Below are 19,398 nucleotides of genomic sequence, written 5' to 3' on the forward strand. Positions count from 1 at the left end.
GACAATCTCAAATATATGATGAAAGCCCATCTTGTTACCCTTGATGGCAACAACATGATGCGTGCCTTGCTGCCCCTTCTGTCACTGGGAAAGGTCACTGCACGGTATGAACCCAAAACCAAGCACTTCTCACATTGCAAGAATCATAGATCTAGTTGGCCAAACAAAAACCAAGACTCGGAGAGACTTACAAGGATATCAAATCATGCATATAAAAAATCAGCAAGGACTGAAATATAATTCATAGATAATCTGATCACAAATCCACAATTCATCGGATCTCGACAAACACACCACCAAACAGGATTACATCGGATAGATCTCCATGAAGATCATGGAGAACTTTGTATTGAAGATCCAAGAGAGAGAAGAAGCCATCTAGCTACTAACTACAGACCCGTAGGTCTGAAGTGGACTACTCACGAGTCATTGGAGAGGCAATGATATTGATGTAGAAGCCCTCTAGCTCCAAAGTCCCCTCCGGCAGGGCACCGGGAAGGGTCTCCAGATGAGATCTCGCGGAAACGGAAGCTTGCGGCGGTGGAAAAGTGGTTTGTGGACGCCCTGATTTGTTCTAGGATTTTAGGGAATAAATAGGCCAAAGAGCTAGGGCAGGGAGCTCTAGGGAGGCCACAAGCATGGTGGCCGCGGACCCCCCTGGCCGCGGCCACAGGGCTTGTGGGCTCCGTGTGGGCCTCCTACCTTGGCCCTCAAGTCCCGTGATCTTCTTCTGTTCTGGAAAAAAATATTTCGGGGATTTTATTCCGTTTGGACTCCGTTCCAAAATCAGATCTGAAAAGAGTCAAAACCACAGAAAAAACAGGAACTGGCACTTGGCACTGAATTAATAAGTTAGTCCCAAAAAAGATATAAAAGGTATATAAAAACATCCAAAGTTGACAAGATAACAGCATGAAACCATAAAAAATTATAGATACGTTTGAGACGTATCAAGCCCACATACAGTTTAACCACTTTTAAAACTAAACGGACAAAATCCATGCAAACACGACTAATTTTTCACACAAAACGGAAGATATTCATGCAAATACGATGGATTTTGTAAACTATAAGGAATTAATTACATTTCAGACATACTTAACCAAAAAGAGAAGATCGTCCCACTGTGGAGGTATAATGGCGGACATACTTCAACTAGTCACCTAAACTAAATGATCGCCGACGCCTCTTCCCCATCTTCGGCCATGAGCCTCGAGAACTGATGCTCCGACACTTGCCTTTGCCTTCTCCCATTCCGCCTCAGCTCTCTCTAGCATTTCCTCCGCAATCTCCGCCGTTGTAGCTTGCACGGCTAATAGGCCGACGATTATTAGCGCGGCAAGATTGGCTTGAGGTAGAGGGGGAAAGTGGTAGCCCTCTCGGGACCCGAGCGGTGGCGACCAACCATGCACTACTTTTCCTCGATGTTGGCAGCACCCGCAAGTGTGTCAGCTTCATGGTCGTTGTGGCGGAGCGCGGCCTTGGCTGATCCAGCGATGTCCACCTTGTTGTCGCCCTTGCCCCACACCTTGTCCAACGCCTCTAGTTTCGCCTGATGCTGGCGGTTCGGCCAGCAGTTGAGCGGAGCGGCATGACTTAAAGAATGCCGCCTGCTCAACCATGTGTGCGTCCGGCATGATCACCTTGCTGGTGCGGAGCAACTCTTCCTCCTATAGGTGCTCCTCGAGAAGTTGGATGTTGTTGGCCACGTCAGCCAATGCCTCCTAGAACTACTCCTCCCTCTCACATGGCATGATGTCCATGTAATGGGAACGGGCCTCTAAGATGGTCATGCTAAAATGCACCGATGAGGGTACCGCTGGCGAGGAGGGTGGCACCACATCGCCCTTTGAGACATCTCCAACGTATCTATAATTTTTCATTGTTCCATGCTATAATATTATTATCCTAGGATACTTTTTGGGTGATTATATACCAATTAATATGATTTTTGAGCACTAACCTATTAACCCAATGCCCAGTGCGATTTGCTGTTTTCCGGATGTTTTTGGCTTTACATGTTTATAGTACCAAACGAAGTCGAATTGCCCCTTAATTGTTTATGATTTGTTTTGGAACAAAAGAAGACCTAGAAGCTTCAGAAGAAGGCCCAAGGCCACACAAGGGGGCCATCACACATCAGGGCACGCCCAGGGGGTTGCCACGCCCTGTTGTGTTGTGGGTCCCCTGGCGCCTCCTGGCGTCCCTCTTCATCCTATAATTTCACAAATATACCAAAAACCCTAATGACCCAAAACACTTTTTCCACCGCCATAAGTTGTTGTTGTACCGTGAGGCCATCTGGAGCCCTCTTTCGATGCCCTGTCAAAGGGGGGGTCGATCACGGAGGACATCTACATCAACATTCCAGCTCCCATGGTGATGTGTGAGTAGTTTACCACAGACCAACGTTTGTGTACTTAGTACCTAGATGGATATCTCTCTCTCTATCTCTCTCTCTATCTATCTATATTGATCTTCCATACAATGATCATCGCATCTTTGCTTTGATCTGTTGTGTAGTGTGTTTCTTAGGTTCCGAGGAATTATGTGTTTATGTTCAGATCATTCATTATAAAGCTATGAGTCTTCTCTAAATTCTAATTATGATTCTTATTGCGTTATTATGATAGCATCGTAAATATCTCCGATCTATTGAAATAGTTTGGCCAACTAGATTGATATTTCTTCCATGAGAGGGGTGCATTGTGGTGCTTTCAATCTGATGGGTTTCTATATCCTAGTGAGAGAAGGGTACAACAAACCTCTTTGTATTGTTTCCACTAAGGATAAAACGGTGGGGTTAATCATATTGCTTGAATTCTCTTTGTCCACGCATTACTTTGACATTTACCTCCAAGCATTACTTTGACATTTACCTTTGTCATTTACGTAATGTCTTTGTATTAGGACCTTATGTTGCCGATGAGGTTTATCGATCGAGTGCTATAAAAATTAATAACTTCGAAGATAAAGATCATATGATCATCTCATGAGACGTAATGACTTCACACCAAAAGGGTATAAGTTATAATAGTTATTGATAGTAAACTGTGGGGACCCCGACTTATGAGTCGAGATCGCCGTGCTCAGTGATCCCAGAGATCAATGCTCACCGAACACAGATATCGAATAAAAGAGTCTTACATCCAAGTACCGATTATTACAACGCATAACCGAATGGTCAGGTTCACAAAGCAGGGCCTAAGGCCAAATCACTCTGATACATCTAGCAGCGGAAATCATAGGGGCTAAGCGGGTGCCCATGCCATCAAGCCTACACCGATAGGCATTCTAACTCGGAAGTGTCCTAGTTCGCAGGGGCGTCTCCGAAGACTTACTCATCACCAAACTCCGGTCCTTCCATGTCTGGTCAATAACATAACCAGTGGCGAGCCAATGAGTACTTTGAATGTACTCACAAACAGCCCATGATATGAACAATGAAAGTGAAGGATAACAATAACATGCATCTTTGGTGGAATTCATCGGGGTGGAATGATCATGAATATGCAGCAAGTTAAAGAATTACTTTTGAAGAACAGGTTACAGATATTAGTATATCTGTCTGTTGGGGAACATCGCAAGGGAAACAAAAAATTTCCTACGCGCACGAAGACCTATCATGGTGATCTACATCTACGAGAGGGGATTTCCGATCTACGTACCCTTGTAGATCGCACAGCAGAAGCGTTAGTGAACGCGGTTGATGTAGTGGAACGTCCTCACGTCCCTCGATCCGCCCCGCGAACCGTCCCACGAACCGTCCCGCGATCCGTCCCACGATCTAGTGCCGAACGGACGGCACCTCCGCGTTCAGCACACGTACAGCTCGATGATGATCTCGGCCTTCTTGATCCAGCAAGAGACATGGAGAGGTAGATGAGTTCTTCGGCAGCGTGACGGCGCTCTGGAGGTTGGTGATGATCTAATCTCGGCAGGCCTCCGCCCGAGCTCCGCACAGACGCGATCTAGAGGTAAAACCGTGGAGGTATGTGGTCGGGCTGCCTTCAAAAAGTTGTCTCAAATCAGCCCTAATTGCTCCATATATATAGGAGGAGGGAGGGGAGGCTTGCCTTGAGGCTCAAGGAGCCCCAAGGGCTGCGCCACCAAGGGAGGAGGATTCCTCCTCCAATCCAAGTCCAACTAGGATTGGAAGGTGGAGTCCTTCTCTCCTTTCCCACCTCCTTTTTTTTCTTTTCTCTTTGATTTTCTTCCTATGGCGCATAGGGCCTTCTTGGGCTGTCCCACCAGTCTACAAAGAGCTGGTGCGCCACCCCCAAGGCCTATGGGCTTCCCCGGGGTGGGTTGCCCCCCCCCCCCCCCCGGTGAACACCCGGAACCCATTCGTCATTCCCGGTACATTCCCGGTAACTCCGAAAACCTTCCGGTAATCAAATGAGGTCATCCTATATATCAATCTTCGTTTCCGGACCATTCCGGAAACCCTCGTGACATCCGTGATCTCATCCGGGATACCGAACAACATTCGGTAACCAACCATATAACTCAAATACGCATAAAACAACGTCGAACCTTAAGTGTGCAGACCCTGCGGGTTCGAGAACTATGTAGACATGACCCGAGTGACTCCTCGGTCAATATCCAATAGCGGGACCTGGATGCCCATATTGGATCCTACATATTCTACGAAGATCTTATCGTTTGAACCTCAATGCCAAGGATTCATATAATCTCGTATGTCATTCCCTTTGTCCTTCGGTATATTACTTGCCCGAGATTCGATCGTCAGTATCCGCATACCTATTTCAATCTCGTTTACCGGCAAGTCTCTTTACTCGTTCCGTAATACAAGATCCTGCAACTTACACTAAGTCACATTGCTTGCAAGGCTTGTGTGTGATGTTGTATTACCGAGTGGGCCCCGAGATACCTCTCCGTCACACGGAGTGACAAATCCCAGTCTCGATCCATACTAACTCAACGAACACCTTCGGAGATACTTGTAGAGCATCTTTATAGTCACCCAGTTACGTTGCGACATTTGATACACACAAAGCATTCCTCCGGTGTCAGTGAGTTATATGATCTCATGGTCATAGGAACAAATACTTGACACACAGAAAACAGTAGCAATGAAATGACACGATCAAGATGCTACGTCTATTAGTTTGGGTCTAGTCCATCACATGATTCTCCTAATGATGTGATCCCGTTATCAAGTGACAACACTTGCCTATGGTCAGGAAACCTTGACCATCTTTGATCAACGAGCTAGTCAACTAGAGGCTTACTAGGGACAGTGTTTTGTCTATGTATCCACACATGCACTGTGTTTCCAATCAATACAATTATAGCATGGATAATAAACGATTATCATGAACAAAGAAATATAATAATTACTAATTTATTATTGCCTCTAGGGCATATTTCCAACACTGTCGAGGCCTGAGCCATACCGGCTCACCCTATATGCCAAGTCATCGAACTTGGTCATATCATTACTTTCATAACAACACCTTTTTAATCTCTCTCTCTCACACACACTTGGTTTATGTGGAAATAGCAAGACGTAGTTTAAGCAGGATTACCCAACTGTCCTTGACCGTGGACACGGCTATTCGAATAGTTTTACACTCCGCAGAGGTAGTATGCTGGACCCACGAGATCCGAGAAACTTCCGTGTCATCCGCGACTCGGTATATAACATACCCGAGGTAAGTACCCGATCAATGCCTTTCCCCCGACGATACTAGACAAAGAGGTCCACTCGATTGGTACCCATCCCACATGTTGTACGTCATACAAGCACCAACTCTGGAAAATACAACCATGCGTGGACCAATGGTGTGACTGGAACTCATAAAAATGGCATAGTCGTCCTACCTGGCACGACCCCATCACGAGAGTGCACACATCACTCCCGCCTCTAGTAATGTGGCTCTTTGCTAGCACCGACTAGAGTAATCAACAAAGCCCCGTCCCATAAGGGGTAATGTGGTCGTACTGGTAAGGTTGGAACGGTCGACGCATCATAAATCTAATCCCATTTCCGAAACCATACTCACACAAATACTGGGTGCATCACTTCACCAAAAGTGACCACCTAATTCATCATCACCCTCGGGCATTAGTGGCACCCGACGGGGTTTTCATAAACTCTTGCTTTATGTCATCAATGTGCTCATGGTAATACTACTGCTATCTTTACTTGTCAACATGTTATTAGCAAGACCCTCAAGGGGTAGGGTCAACCTCAATGCATGTGCTCCGGGGGAGCCATCGGTAAAATCATATCAAATGATTACCGGCACTTATGATCATATGCAACAGAAATACTTGCTATCCTAATCATGCAAAGTAACATATGCTTAGTCATGGTCAAAGGGCTTCTTGCCTTGGTCAGCTAGGTATCCGGGGTCTTCGAGGTCTTCCGCTCCAATTCCCTCGTCACACGGATTTTCTATCGTCGATAAAACAATAAATAATAAATAGCTCACACAGGAGCAGATCACAAAGTCATTTTAAAAATGTTCTTTATTACTGATAAATCTAAGTTATCATTTTGAAAAATATTTGCCTCAGTTTCTCTTGAAGGAACATTTTTAAAATTAACCAAACAGAAGCAAAATTGTTCCAATTTAGTCCTTTTTATTATTCTAAAATAGATTAGTTGTAGGAAAATTCATTCACTCATTTTATTAAATAAAAAAAATTAGAAGAATAACAGTGAAAGAATTATATTTTTACACTAGTTAAATGTTTTTATAAAAATCTTAGAAACCAGGTTTTAAAAATAAAAAGGAAATCGGCTAAAAGCCAATGGAGCGGGGCTGGCCCATGGCCAACCGACAGCCTGCCCAGGAGCGCGGGCTGTCACGTTTGAACTTGACGTGCAGGGCCATGCGGTCAGTGGCTGTGCGCAGCGCGGGGGAGGAGGCTGGGCCACCGACAGGTGGGGCTCACCAGTCGGGGTCGTCTCCTACCTGTGTCCAGAGAGGAGGAGGAGCACGCCGGCGAGGTTGCCGGCGCTCTCAAGCCCCAACGAGGACTAGAATGGGTTCCCCTTGCTATCACCTACCTGCTGGTGGTCGGAAGAAGGTGGGAGAGGCAGGGGTTCACCGGCAACGAGGAGGTCGTGGCGTAGGAGTTTCAGGAGGTGGTCGAGGAGGTGGCTAGAGACACGGAAATGCTCGAGCTAGTTGGAGGAAAGCGTCCTGGGGCTAAGGGGATCAGTTTGGTGGGTCGAGGGACGCAGGAGCCATCGTGTAGCCGGAGATCGACCGGAGCTCCGAGGTAGAGGGGCCTCGGTCAATCTTGAGCATCGGGGCTCTGCTGGGTTGCTTGGGTGGCTAGGGAGGTGCTAGTGATTGTGGTGGAGCTATCTGAGGGGTGCTGGAGCGAGGGGGAGGGTTATTTATAGGCCCGCGACGGTGAGCCGATTCGGGAGCGCCGGTGACTCACCGTGGCGCGCATGAGGGTGCAGAGAGAGGCTGGGGCCGAAACCACGGTCTCACTACATGGTTTTGGACTACCAGAGCCATCTGCTGTAGAGGGAGAGAGGGGGATGTCGCGCATCCGTTGCCATGCAACCTTGGCCTGTTCGGGTACGCGCGTGCATGCGTCGCACGAACTCTAGCGCGTGAGAGGAGGGGCCCTGAGGCTTGCTCGATGCAGAGGGGTTGTCGGGGAAGAGGTTGGACACCTCGGGGGAGGCTGGAACTGGCCGAGAGCATCGCCCCCACCTCGGTGGCTTCCTATAGTGCGCCCAGAGCGCAGTTTTGGCATACCACGGCATGTTGGTTCCCTCTATGGCACTTTGGACGTGTCTAGCATGTCCTGGCACTGGTTGGGAGCGTGGCTAGCCATTTGGGTCTTGTGGAAGCTTCGGCTCGTCAAGGGAGACAAGAAATGTTGGTGCTGTCAGCCTTGAACTGAAGCTTAAATTGGGTGTTTTGGCCTTTTCGACTTTGAACGAGTGAGGGGCCAGTTGACTGGGGTTAGATATGGATACTAGCCAGCTAATCTATAAGTTTGGAGCAAAAGGGGTTGGGTTTAACTGTGGCTAAGATGGCTTTTTCCGATCTGTCAGAAGGTGCTCGACAGTGGTTTGAGGGGGTTGCACCCCACCACTGGTGCTGCAACTTAACAGGTTTGGGTTTGGTGCTAAAACATGGGGTCTCACGAAGTTTGACCTCCATTAGACAAGTTTAGCTTTGCAAATTGGAAAACACTCCAATATGACCAGATGTGTCCCTTCCAAAGAGAGTGTGGGCAAACTAAGTCCCACAAATCCCATTTTTGGTGTGGATCCCTCATTTGAGGTATTAGGCACTCCTGCAAAGTTTCAGCCTTATTGGATAAACTTTGCTATGTAGAGTTGCTCTAACTTGATTCTGGACAGAAGGGGTTTTTGGGTTATTTGGGGTCCTTCATCACCTTGGATCAAGGTGAAACTTTATGTGGACGCCAAATATGGCTTAGGATACCACTGGAATTTTCTAGGATTTTATTGAGAATATTTCCTTTGGAAATATTTCAAAAGGTCAAAACAGACATAAATAGCTTTCCTGGTTTTATTCAATAATTATAATATAAAATAGGGTTAAAAATCTTATGTATGGAAAATATATGTCCTTCTGATCATCACCAAATTTAATCAGATTTTTCTAAGACAGAAAAGTATTTTTCCATGTAGGAATACCAATTCTGGCCTCAGAAATGGACATGCAATTAAATTAAGAAAACAATTATAAAAATAATTATTTTTGTGGTTTTGGAATATAAAGATAAGTTAAAATCAGATCACCAACTTTGAGTAGAAACCAACCTTGCCATCAGGGACAAGTAGTGCAACTCAAAGTAGGGTTTACCTAGATTATAATCAAGTAAAGGTTTTTAGAAATAATTCAATATTGTGAAATGGGGTTTTTATCATCGCATGATCACACTCACAAGCATACAATGACAATCATGGCACTTACATCCTTAGTTTTGAAAAAGTTTTAACAATCTTAGATTTTCACAATACACATATGTGATAGTAAAAATAGGGTGTGACAAACCTATCCCCCTTACAAGAATCTCGTCCCCGAGATTCCTAAGCTAGGTGTTAAAAAGGTTTGGAAACTCAAATCGGATAGAGTATTGACGCTCCCATGTAGCTTCGGCTTCGGTGTGGTTGCTCCATTGAACCTTTAAAAACTTGATGGTGCGGCTTCAGGTGCAACATTGTGCCTCGTCCAGAATGCGGATCGACCTCTCACGGTAGGTGAGGTCAGACTGAAGGTCAATGGCCTGGTGGTTAATGTCCTTGTAAATATCGGGACGACTTGGCACTTGAAGACACTTCCGAAGTTGTGATACGTGGAAGACGTTGTGCACACCCGAAAGTTCTGGAGGTAGCTCCAACTGATAAGCAAGTTCTCCACGCCTTGTCGTGATCTTAAAAGGTCGAGTGAACCTTGGAGTGAGTTTCCCTTTAACATGGAAACGCTTGGACCCCTTGAGAGGTGTGACACGGAGATACACCAGATCTCCGGGAAAACTCATAACTCTTGTGTCTTGACTTGGCTGCTTTCAGATTTTCTCGGACCAGTTGCACCTTCTCTTCTGGCTTGTGCAAAAATTTTGGCCCGAAAATCAGCCCTTTACTGGTTTCGGACCAGTTGAGCGGGGTGCGGCACTTTCGTTCGTACAGCACTTCGAATGGGGCCATTTGGAGACTGGACTGGTAGCTCTTGTTGTATGAAAACTCAGCAAATGACAGGCAGTCTTCCCATTTGGCTCCATGCGCCAAGATGCATGCGCGGAGCATATCTTCGAGTATCTGCTTCACTCTTTCCATTTGTCTGCCCGTTTGCGGGTGGAAAGCGGTGCTGAAGGAGAGCTTGGTTCCGAGGGCTTCTAGGAACTTTTTCCAAAACCTCGAGGTGAACTGCGTGCCTCTGTCAGATACAATCTCCTTGGGAATTCCATGAAGGCTTACTATACGCTCGATGTAGAAACTAGCTAGCTTGTTCCCATCGTAAGTGGTGTTGAGAGGGATGAAATGGGCCACTTTGGTCAAATGATCGACAATAACCCATATAGAGTCATGGCCTCTGCTTGACCTTGGTAAGCCGGTAACAAAGTCCATGCCTATCGTGTCCCACTTCCATTCTGACACTTTGAGAGGTTGTAGAAGTCGTGCGGGTCGCTGATGCTCGGCATTCACTTGCTGGCACACGTCTCACTTGGCAACATAAGACGCTATTTCCCTTTTCATGCCATGCCACCAGAATCTCTCTCGGAGGTCTTGATACATCTTGGTATCACCGGGGTGAATAGAGTAGGGGGTATCATGTGCTTCCTTTAGGATTAAGAGCTTGTGTTCAGCCTTGTTGGGTACGCATAAACGTTTCCCAAACCACACTACTACTTGCTCATCCACCGAGAATCCTGGGGCCTTGCCTTATCGAATCTTCCTCTTGATGCCTTCAATGCTCTTATGACCTTTCTGGGCCTCTTTGATATCATCCGCCAGTGTTGGTTTGACTTCGAGGTTATCTAGGAATCCTGATTCCACTAGTTCTAACCCGAAGTTCTCCAATTCTTCATATAAGGCGGGTTGCCTTTCCTTGAGTATGACGTTCAAGGTGCTGGTCTTCCGGCTTAAGGCATCAGCCACTACATTGGCCTTACCGGGGTGATATTGAATGCTGAGGTCGTAGTCTTTGATTAGCTCGAACCATCATCATTGCCTCATATTGAATTCCCTTTGGGTGAAGTATACTTGAGACTCTTGTGGTTAGTGTATATTTCACATAGCTTTCCCAGAAGGTAATGTCGCCACGTCTTCAGAGCATGCACTATAGCTGCTAACTCGAGATCATGGGTGGCGTAGTTCTCTCCATCCAGGCGCAGTTGCCGTGACAAGTATGCCACAACTCTACAATCCTGCATCAGAACCCTGGAGGCATCACAATATATCACAAACTCCTTGCTGATATCTGGAGTGGCCAATACCGGGGCGGTGGTTAGCCTCTTCTTCAACTCTTGAAATCTTGCTTCACACTCCGTCGTCCATTCGAACTTATTGCCTTTCTTCAAGAGCTGAGTCATGGGTCGAGCGATGCGGGAGAGTCCTTCTACAAACTTGTGGTAATATCCCGCGAGTCCGAGGAAGCTCCTGACATCCTTCACGTCAATTGGCGATTCCCAGTTGGTTACCAAAGTAATCTTGGAGGGATCAACTACCAATCCACTTGCTGTCATGGTATGACCCAACAATCCAACTTCATTCAGCCAAAACTGGCACTTGCTGAACTTGGCATAAAGTTGGTTCTCTCGAAGCTTCTCCAGAACTAACCTCAAGTGTTGCTCATGCTCTTCTTCGGACTTGGAAAAGATTAATATGTCATCAATGAACACGACGACGAACTTGTCCAGGTATTCCATGAAGACCTTATTCATGAGGTACATGAAGTAAGCTGGGGCATTAGTCAACCCAAAAGATATGACAGTGCATTCGTACAGACCGTACCGGGTCACGAATGCAGTCTTGGGTATGTCCTCGGGTCGGATCTTCAGTTGGTAATATCTAGATCGGAGGTCGATCTTGGAGAATACCTTAGCTCCATTTAACTGATCGAACAAGTCTTCAATCTTGGGGAGTGGGTACTTGTTCTTGATCGTTACCTCAATGAGAGAACGGTAATCGATGCAAAGTCTGATAGTCCCATCCTTCTTGGACACGAAGAGAACAGGTGATCCCCAAGGCAACGCACTTGGACGAATAAACCATTTCCAGAGGTGCTCATCCAGTTGCTTCTTCAACTCCGCTAGCTCTTCGGATCCCATCATGTAAGGCTTCTGATAGATAGGCCTTGATCCGGGCATGAGCTCGATCCTGAACTCGATGTCTCGGTCAGGAGGCATCCCTGATAGCTCATCAGAAAAGACGTTCGGGTATTCACAGACTATTGGCACTCGATCGAGTCCTTCCTCTGACAAGCTATTAACCCGTGGTACTCGAGTGGGTATTGCCTCAAAGGCATACTTGACTTTGACCGCTTGGTCACTTGTCATGGTAATGGCCCTGTTGGCACAGTCCAAGATGCTTTGATGCTTGGTCAACCAATCCATGCCGAGAATTACTTCTAGGCCTTGCGACTTAAGCACAATGAGATCCGCTGAGAAGCTCATCCCATTGATAACTATCTCGACCTTCCTACACCCTAGGTTGGTCCTCAAAACTGCTCCCGGGGTTTGAATTGCCATATGCCCACGAAGCAAGGTAGGTTCTAAACCACATTTTTCCGCAAACTTTTGCGTAACAAAAGAATGAGAAGAACCACAATCAAACAATACCGTTGCTGAGGTAAAGTTGACGAGGAATGTACCCAGAATGCAGTCCGGGTCTTCCCGTGCCTCTTCTATGGAAATATGATTAATCCGCCCCTTGCTATGATACTGCTGATTGTGGGGAGCCTGATTCCTGCCTGGTGCTCCTTAGCCTGTATTTGGCGCATTGGGGCGCGGAGCATCGGGTTTCTTGTTGGGATACTGCCTGGAATAGTGTCATGTTTGTCCACATCCGAAACAGGTAACTTGCGCTGGAAGATTGGTCTTAACTCCACCGTTGTTTGACAGATTGCTTGGTGGCTTGGCGTTGACTTGCTGCTGAGGCTGGTAATTCTGGTAAAATGTCGGATACTTGTACTGTTGTTGTTGATAGTTGGGTCTTGCTGAAGCTGACTACCATGGTTGTGGCTTTGTGTTACTCGGTCCTTCATTACCCATTAGCTTGCGCTTACGGGTGTCATCCATGGCATGACGCTTATCTTCCAACATAAGGGCCTTATTAACCAGGTCGCTGAAGGTCCGGCATTCGCAAACCACCAGTTGATACTGGAGTGACTGCTGCAGTCCTTCCATAAAGCGTTCCACTTTGGCGACCTCAGTGCTGACATCTTCAGGTGCGTACCTTGACAGGAGGTTGAACTTCTCCAAATACTCCTTGACAGATCCACTGCCTTGCCTTAAGGCTCGGAATTCCTGCTTCTTAATGGTCATCATTCCGGGAGGAATGTGAGCATCGCGGAATCCATCTTTGAACACAGCCCAAGTGATGACTTGCCCTGCTCGCATGATCTGAAATCCATCCCACCAAGCTCTGGCCGTGCCTCCGAGACAGTGAGAAGCATAAAGAACTTTCTCATGATCATCAGTGCAATTGACCAGCGCGAGGAGGTCCTCGATAGTACGGATCCAGTCATCGGCATCCAATGTTTCAGTCGTCTCCATGAATATGGGTGGCGTCGTTCGCATAAACTCAGCGAGAGATGAGCGACCATTTCCATTCTCGTTCTATGGTGGGTTGTTTGCCAAGGTTTCAGCCAGCTGCTGAATAGCGGCATTGTTTGCTTGACACTCCTCCCGTAGGGCTTGAAGGAACTGAGCCATGGTCAAGCTTTCAGGAGGAGGCGGTGGCGGTGGAACATCGTCTTGCTGCTCGTGGTGATCTCCAGCTTGGGCTTCCCCTCCGGTTCCCTGCTGATGACCTGAAGAGGCTGAGCCGGGGTTGCCGAAGGTGCTGTTGCGAGTAGCATTCACCATCCTGTCAGGGGAGTAAACATGTCAATTTACCGAATTGGCCAAAATCATGAGGGATGATGCTCTAGTAAAGAGGGGGTCTGGTGTTGTGCTAGTGTGAAAATTTTAAGCCAATGGTTTTGAAAGATCTAGTGCATTGAATTTGAAAACAAGCGATGTAGTCACTCATAAGCTGCCTAAGGCAGAATGCGACTTGCATCCAATAGACTTACACAACATCCGGGTTCATGCAAACCGATACAAAAACTCCTACGCTCGGGGTACATCCTAATTGCATGTGCTGCTAAAGCTAAGTGGCCGACTGCGCGGTCTCGTAAGCGGGTTCTGCGGGGTCTTCGTTGTCGTCTTCATCTTCATCTTCATTAGTGCTTTCCTTCTTTGAAGGAGTAGGAGAAGGAAGTGGACCATCACAACGTATCTTGGTTGGCGAGGTAGCGAAGAGTTCGGTGTACTCTTCCGCGGTCAGGCGACGACTCTGGAGAGGAGTGGCCTGAAGCGGTGGTATTCCTCCTCGGAAAGCAAAGCCATGTGGTCCTACGGGTGCTCCTTCCTTCTTCACCTTGCGGTTCTTCATCTTCTCCGTGCGAAGCAGATCCTTGACTTGGTGCAACTCTTGGCGAATCCTAGTTGACTCCTTGATCAAAAGGTGTGTCAAAGTGTCGGAGGAGAGACTGAAGTAGGTCTGAAACCTCAGTGGCGTCCCGTCCTCAGAAGATGGGTTGAGTGTCCAACTCCCGTCTACCCCATTCTTAACAAAAGGTAGGTGACGAGTAGCTGGCTCGTCATCCATCTCCGGAAGGATGTCGCAGAGTCGCACGAGCGCCTCTCGTGCTGCAGTCTCCATGGCCAACATCAGATCCTCCATCTGTGGTCCTTCAAAGAACCAGCTAGTTGGGGAGTCGTTAGCCTTTACTATCACGTCCACGTGATATTCCTTGGTGTCGGTGTTGACCCAGTGCTCGTGGTAGAGGAAGATGGGTGTGCGACGTACTTGATACTTCTCGAGGCTATCACTCAAAAGTAGAGGAAAGCCCGTCTCCAGAAGCATCTCAGGTACGGCGGCCATCTACAAGATGTAGAGGAGAGGGTTAGAAAGTTTTCAGTGGGTGCAGGTTCTCAAGTTAAGGTCTATGTGCACTAATCATTTCATCTATCGTCCATGCTAGCTAAGCCTTCCTATAGTCTTGATGGCTCTGTTACCAGCTCTGTTGGGACCCCAACTTACGAGTCGAGATCGCGGTGCTCAGTGATCCCACAGATGAATGCTCACCAAACACAGATACCGAATAAAAGAGCGTTACATCCAAGTACCGATTATTACAACACATGACCGAATGGTCAAGTTCACAAAGTAGGGCCTAAGGCCAAATCACTCTGATACATCTAGTAGCGGAAATCATGGGGGCTAAGTGGATGCCCATGCCATCAAGCCTACATCGACAAGCATTCTGAGTCGAAAGCGTCCTAGTTCGCAGGGGCGTATCCGAAGACGTACTCATCTCCAAACTTCGGTCCTTCCATGTTTGGTCAATAACATAACCAGTGGCAAGCCAATGAGTACTTTGAATGTACTCACAAACAGCCCATGATATGAACAATGAAAGTGAAGGATAACAATAACATGCATCTTTGGTGGAATTCATCGGGGTGGAATGATCACGTATATGCATCAAGTTAAATAATTACTTTTGAAGAACAGGTTACGGATATCAGTATATTTGTCGAGGCCTAAGCCATCCGGGCTCACCCTATATGCCAAGTCATCGAACTTGGTCATATCATTACTTTCATAACAACACCTTTTTAATCTCTCTCACACAAACACACCTGGTTTATTCGGAAATAGATGGACGTAGTTTAAGCAGGATTGACCAACTATCCTTGATCGTGGACATGACTATTCGAATAGTTTTACACTCTGCAGAGGTAGTACGCCGGACCCACGAGATCCGGGAAACTTCCATGTCATCCACGACTCGCGGTATATAACATACCCGAGGTAAGTACCCGATCAATGCCTTTCCCTGACGATACTAGACAAAGAGGTCCACTCGATTGGTACCTAGCCCACATGTTGTACGTCTTACGAGCACCAACTCTGGACAATACCAACCATGCAGGGACCAACGGTGTGACTGGAACTCATAAAAATGGCATAGTCGTCCTACTTGGCACGACCCCATCACGAGAGTGACCACACATCACTCCCGCCACTAGTAATGTGGCTCTTTGCTAGCACCGACCAGAGTAATCAACATAGCATCGTCCCATAAGGGGTAACGTGGTCGTGCTGGTAAGGTTGGGATGGTCGACACATCATACATCTAATCCCATTTCCGAAACCATACTCACACAAAATACTAGGTGCATCACTTTACCAAAAGTGACAACCTAATTCATCATCACCCTCGGGCATTAGTGGCACCCGACGGGGTTTTCATAAACTCTTGCTTTATGTCATCAATGTGCTCATGGTAATACTACTGCTATCTTTACTTGTCAGCATGGTATTAGCATGTCGGGACCCCGATCCTGAGTCATAAGAACCTAGCCTGTAACACATCACATCACTTTGCGGCCTCACGCACGGTAAACTCCACGGCTGCCACCTTACCTTGGCCGGGACCATTTGCGTCTTTTGGCTCACGTATATGAATATGTTGCTAGCGTTCATTCGACAGAGAACCCGGGTCGACATGACTAGTTATAAACCCCAGCGGTACAACCGTACAGGGACAGGAATACATAACCAAGCAAAGCAGGTGTCGGTCATCAGCGTGTGTAGACGAGTCGCAGCAAGATACAAGGACTCCATTACATCGCGTGACATTTCCCCGAGGGGACAGACACAGCAGCAAAGAAGGATACATGCCGGTCAATCAACGTGTTCCGAGCAGTAGCAAGCTACCAAGGCTCGATGGAAGCACAAAGAGGCATTTCCCTGTAAAGAGTACTACTAAAGGCAAACAACTCGGTGTCGAATCCCACACATATAATGCATTTCAAACATACACACTTTATGCATGATATGTGTAGATACAACATGGCATCACAACATAACTCTATGACTCAAGCATTTATTAAAGACTCATAAGAGTCAACATAATATGATATTACAAACAGGGGTCTCGTGACCCGACACTCAAGTCATACAAACAACAAGCGGAAGCAATTCATGTCTGGTACAGACATCTACTAAAAGTGGCTGGAAGAGCCTGAAAAGCCACTACGACCCTACCAAAGGAGCGAGACCTCTGTCTGGGATTCCCAAACTATTCCGGTCAACACCGAACACGTCACGTAGAAACCTTTAATGAGACTAAATCTTCTCTGCAAAACATAAATAAAGCAACCGTGAGTACAAAGGTACTCAGCAAGTCTTACATCAGAACTATCTACATATGCATCATGTTTCAATGGAAGGATTGTGTGGTTTGATTGCAGCAAGCCAGCTTTGACTCTTGGCTAACCTGTACTACGACTACAAGTTCTTTCTTTGAGGTGGGATAGCGCACACGAGTCCACATATTCACCAATTCAATACCCTACTATGGATTCACTCTCGTCTCCCTACGAGAAGGCCTTCCATAGCACTCACACTTATCTTGCATGTTTAGAGTATCCATTTAAATTGTCTATGTACCACGTAATGTTTCCAAGTAGTCCATAACCGAGGACACGGCTATTCGAACAGATTGAATCACCCTGCAGGGGTATACTTCTTCACACATGCTCCCACCACTTAGCACCATATGCACGTCATGCATCTCGGCAACCTTCAAGCGGAAGCACTGGCGTGGGTGTCGGCCACGACCGTTAACCACATAAGACCCTAGTCCAGGTTTATCGCCTATTTGAGACTGAACCCGCAAGGAAGTCCGGCCGAGGTTTCCTCTACGGCCCCAAACGATGCGCGCAGGGTTCCCAAGCCCACCATTCGGGTGCCACTTGGTACACCGTGCCACTGTGTATCTACCGTAGTGAAGCCTACCCCGTCGGGCAGAGCTAAACACGGCCGCCAACACTTTTCCTACAAACACCAGAAACTAATTGCAACTCCTGGACAGAGATCTAGGCAATTAATAAGCCGAGCGGGGTCATATTTCAGGGCCCAATGCATGGTAGTATCTTGTCTTGGATAACATACACAGAACTCAGTTCTTAAGGACGGTCCCAATGAGACAACCCACCATGTACTCCTACATGGCCTCTCATCGCTACCTTTACCAAATCAGATTCACACCTTTACTCTCACACTGTAGAACATGGTCACAACCATTCCGATTCATCATCCAGATGGATCAGACCCGACACGACTCTAAGCATAGCAGGCATTGTAAACAAGCATGGATGAGTAAGCACAACAAGGCTCAAGCAGTTGCTACTCATGCTAAGTGGTTTCAACTATTTACTGTGACAAAATCAGGTCATGCAGAGGAATGGGTTCAACTACCGATAACATGCACAGTTGAATCGTGTTTGTCCTAATGCAGTAAAAGAGAGCAGGAGCGAGAGAGTGGGTTTATTTCAATATGCTCAAGGGGGGTTTGCTTGCCTGACACGTCTGAAAATAGCAATGAGTCTTCATCAATGTCAACGATCACATCGTGGGAAACATCGTTTACCGGGGGAAAACAACACCGACAAACAAGAAAGAACAACAATTACTTCACGGAAATGCAACACTATGATGCATGCTCAACACATGAAATGAAAGGTGGCAGGGCTAAAGTGGCTATCATTTCTTAAGTCGAAGTTGGTTTGAATTAGGATTCAAACATCAGTTCAAGCCGGTTATTGTTCCGGGTACCCTTTTAATTGATTCGACCTGATGCTCATAACAAATTGTTTCAACATGTATGGAGTTACTATTTTGAGGTACTGATTTGCATTGACTAATGTTGAGCATAGTAATTGAAGTGGAATTAAAATAAGTATCAATTTCCAACTCCAAACTATTTATTAAATTTACCCTATTCATCATTTTTCCTATTTGGTGTTGTTAACTTTTTCAAACATGCATGAAAATGCCATAATCAGATTCCTTGGATTTTTCTGATACTTTTTTATATATAAATTATTTTCATCCGAGTTATGTTTTAATTTCTATGATTTTTACAAGTCTTAGGCATTTTCTGGAATAATTTTATAAACAGAAAATACTATTATTGCATCACCACTGACGTGAGCAGGTCAAGTGGCCGGCCAGGTCAAACCTGACAGCCAGGGCCCACTAGTCAGTGACACCAGTTTTAAAAAGAGTTTAATTTTAATCTTTTATTCCTAATTAGGGTCTGGGCCCACTAGTCAGTGAGTCTTTAGGTTTAATTAATCTGATTAGTTAGTTTTTGTGATTGACTTAATTTAAACTGGGCTGGGCCTCACATGTCTGTGACTCAGGGGAGTCAAACCCCTGGTCGACAGGGTCAGACCCACCGGCGGCTCGACGCCGGCGAGGTCCGAGGCGGTGGAGGCACGCCGGAGTTGCTTAGATGGCACTACAGGGGCCGGAATCAAGTGCTGAGAGCACTGGGGTGTAGCCCAGGCTTGACCACATCGATCAGGGGGGTCGAAGGGGGGGCTAGGTCGCCGGAGAGGCGCCGGCGACGAGCTCAAGCGGCGGCGGGGTTCGGCCGTGGCGGGGAGCGGGGCTACGGGGCATGGGAGAACGTGGAAAGAGAGGGGAAAAGACGGCGATCTTACGTCGGTTCCATTTGCGGTGACGGGGAGGTCGGGGTCGCGTCGGAGGGGGTGAATCGATGGAAGGAGGCCGGCGGCCGGAGGTGAGGAAGACAACGGCGATGGCGATGACAGGGGTCGTCTGGGCTCGATTCCAATGGC

The sequence above is a fragment of the Hordeum vulgare genome, chromosome 4H (assembly GCF_904849725.1).
Source record: "Hordeum vulgare subsp. vulgare chromosome 4H, MorexV3_pseudomolecules_assembly, whole genome shotgun sequence".
Lineage (NCBI taxonomy): Eukaryota > Viridiplantae > Streptophyta > Magnoliopsida > Poales > Poaceae > Hordeum > Hordeum vulgare.